Raw genomic sequence first — 3,380 nt, forward strand, 5'->3', positions numbered from 1 at the left:
TGTCACACTAGGCAGACTACCTCAAAGTCTTATGGATTTATTGTTGTTTACACTAAGAGAATGCTTTATTTTAAAGTCTCTCGATGCTTCATTGTTTTATCTTGATAGTCGCTCGAAAGCTGACCATTGCTCGAACTCGTCCTCGCCTTGTTCAGTGAAAAGAGGTGAGAGGAGGGAAATCATGCTTCAAGCGGCTTGTCCTAAATTCTTGTGTTTATTTGGTTATTTGTAGATTGAAAAATAAGATGATTTATATTTGTTTATTTTGCATGTGAATTAAATTTTTTACATTTCAGAGAATTTTCTAGTTCAAACACACTACAGATTTCCAACAAAATTCAACACAGTGATGGATCTCATAGTTTCCACCAATTCTAAAAAATATACATTTTTTTTTAAATATTGAGTAACCAAATGAAACCTTGAATCAAGGGTAAATTTCGTGTAAAGTGAAATATCATATTTTCATTCATTAAAATGCAACTAAAATTTTGAATTGAATTCAAATCCCGCTTTAGAAAGGGAAATTTACATACATGCCATCCAATTCCTTCGTATTTTCTAATCCAACACCTAAACTTTATTTTTTACATTTATACCACCCAAGTCGTTGATACAATATAAGAAAAATATCACCTTTTTCTTACCTTTTAAAATGTGAAATACACCTTTTCATGCAACGGTACGGTAACATGTATATAAAGTTTATGCTTTGGTGTTATATATGTAAATATACAACATTTATAACTACATAACAAAATACATAGAAATATAACTTGAAAACTACATACCTGCTAACAAGATTTCATCAAATCCGAACTTCAGTTGAAGCTAAAAAGACTAGATTACAAAATCTGTTTCCTGAAAGTGCACTCTTACTCCATAAACAATCTGAATTTATTGAAAATAGCATACCTTTATAATTGCATTATACATAATCAAGAACCAAATTAATTGCCAGGTATCTCTTAGAAAGCTAACTACTGATATCAATGAAGTATGAGATCACATATAATAGTTCAAATATTCTTCTAAGATGTATCAACCATAAATTCCGTAGGAGCAATCTCTCTTGATTTCGAGGAAAACTAAAATAAAACAGTTAATTCAAACAAAGATAGAAGTAAAAAAAATAGTCTACAAACCAAATATGTGGAGGTTCTTCGTAAACCTGAACCTTCGAAGGTTCCATTTGTGTCCATTGGATTTGGCAGCCTGAGGAAAAGTCTCATAGATGGGAACAAACTATGTTGAGTAGTCCAGTCTCTTTGTGCCCATGTTGTTTCAGCTTCAACATGTAACCCTCCGTTCATATTGGTATCTGAAATATCCTCTGTGCGGGACGAGATAACCTCTTAGTTGTTGGTGTGGCAACGTGCGCAGATGCATCTCACAAAAATACACCAAGAAATTGATAGGAGAATTGAGTTCAATGAAAGATAGCACAAATAAATGTTTAAATGTGCATAATAATTAAAAAAAAAATACAGATAGTCAAGTGCCATATATATATATATAGAGAAGTTTCCATGATTAAAATATGTGTAAGTTCTCATATGCACCAGTCATTACCTCATTTTCAGTAATTTACGTATGTGCCACGCGATTCTTATGTATTTACACATCTAACTCCAAAACTTTAGCCTTTGAACTTGTGCCACCCAAATATTTTGTATTACATCAAGAATACCACTGTTCTAACTTTTAAAAGTGAAATACAGTTTTTCGTGAAAATGAAATACAGCTTTTCATGCAAAGTGAAAGTGACATATATGAAATCAATAAAGTTTAGGTGTTAGATATGTAAATATACAAGAATTTAGTGGTATGTATGTAAATCTTCCAAGCTTTATCCGCCTCTTTGAAGGCAAAAGATATGATTGAAACGAAATATTAGTATGAGAGATGCTATGCATATTCATGATCTTTCCAACATATATGAAACTGAAATTCGAGTGAAAGCTCAAATTATGGAATTGTATGCAAACAATATTGAGAACCACCGCATTCTTGAAAAGCACTTCATCGATCAAGTATCAGACAACTTTTATGAATTTATGAATAGATTCGCATGGAAGTGAACCCAACAAACCATCCCGAGTAGTAGAATAAGCCCTTCAACAAGCCTGCATGACATGGATCTTCAAACAAGACCGGTCGTGATATGTGCTAATTTAAACAAACATTTTACAATTAATATTTTTTATATGCACAAACTCATGTAGATTTAATTAAGACACCCCGACTAACCAACGAAATGAGGAAGCTTATTTTATTAAACCTATATGCTTCTCCCGCATGGACAAGTTAGAAATGAAGGTTATCCATCAACATGTGGAGTTCATAAAGAAATGTTTAGGTTCATAACCCAAGCTAGGCATAATAATTTGATGGACTATAAATATTATAACATTGAATCATTTATACATAAGATATATTAAAAAGAATAATAATTTCCCTATTCACAAAGTTCCAATGCGTTCATGAATTCTAGATCTAATTCAATCAACTTAGAAAGGAGGATATAAGGAAATTTTAAATAATTTCATTGCAACCAAAACAACTAGAAAGGCATGAAAGCAAGGTACAAAGAAATATGAAATCGTTTCTTTGCATAATTTGCTTTTGATAAGGCCAACAAACCAGCTCCCAATTCAACATTTCTTGCTCTTGCTCATGTCCTTAAGTTTTCATTCAAGGTTTACCAAAACTATAAAAGCGTTGTATGATTATAAATACCATAAATGAATTCAGGGAACCATGCGCCACACTAAAATTGGAAATTCGTGGTTAATGCTGGAAACCAAGCCAAAGTAGAAGCATTTTCAAGCAGGGCATATGAAATGCAGTAATCTATTCAGCAATTTAGTTAAAATATTCCGTTATTTAAGCCATACAAGATATTTTTAAAGTTCTGACATGACAATTAATGCAATAAAACAAAATCCAGATTCAAAGCATACAACATAACCCCCTGTCACCGTGATCTACGGTCAGGATCGGACACCGCATGCAGAGTATGCAATAATTTCTCCAGGAGTAGGGGTGTAAACCAACCAAATACGAGCTAGCCTAGACAGACCTCTGCTCTAGGCTAGTTCATATTCGAATCATTTATATTTCGAGCTCAAAAATTGTGTTCATATTCGGCTCGTTTGCTTAGCGAGCCGAACACGAGCCGTTCACAAACAAAGATTTGTTTTGACAACCCTAATTACGTAGTTATAAGATATTAAAGACTGAGTCAAGATTTTCATTTGAATCTAATTTAATGTTTTTTTAATCTATTTTCTTCATTAATACTTTTAATTAATTATAAATCTTTTTCGCTTTGTAGTGGATTATATTTTTTTAAAAATACTACTCATCAAAGATATATA

This window comes from Phalaenopsis equestris, unplaced genomic scaffold, assembly GCF_001263595.1.
Source record: "Phalaenopsis equestris unplaced genomic scaffold, ASM126359v1 Scaffold234162, whole genome shotgun sequence".
Lineage (NCBI taxonomy): Eukaryota > Viridiplantae > Streptophyta > Magnoliopsida > Asparagales > Orchidaceae > Phalaenopsis > Phalaenopsis equestris.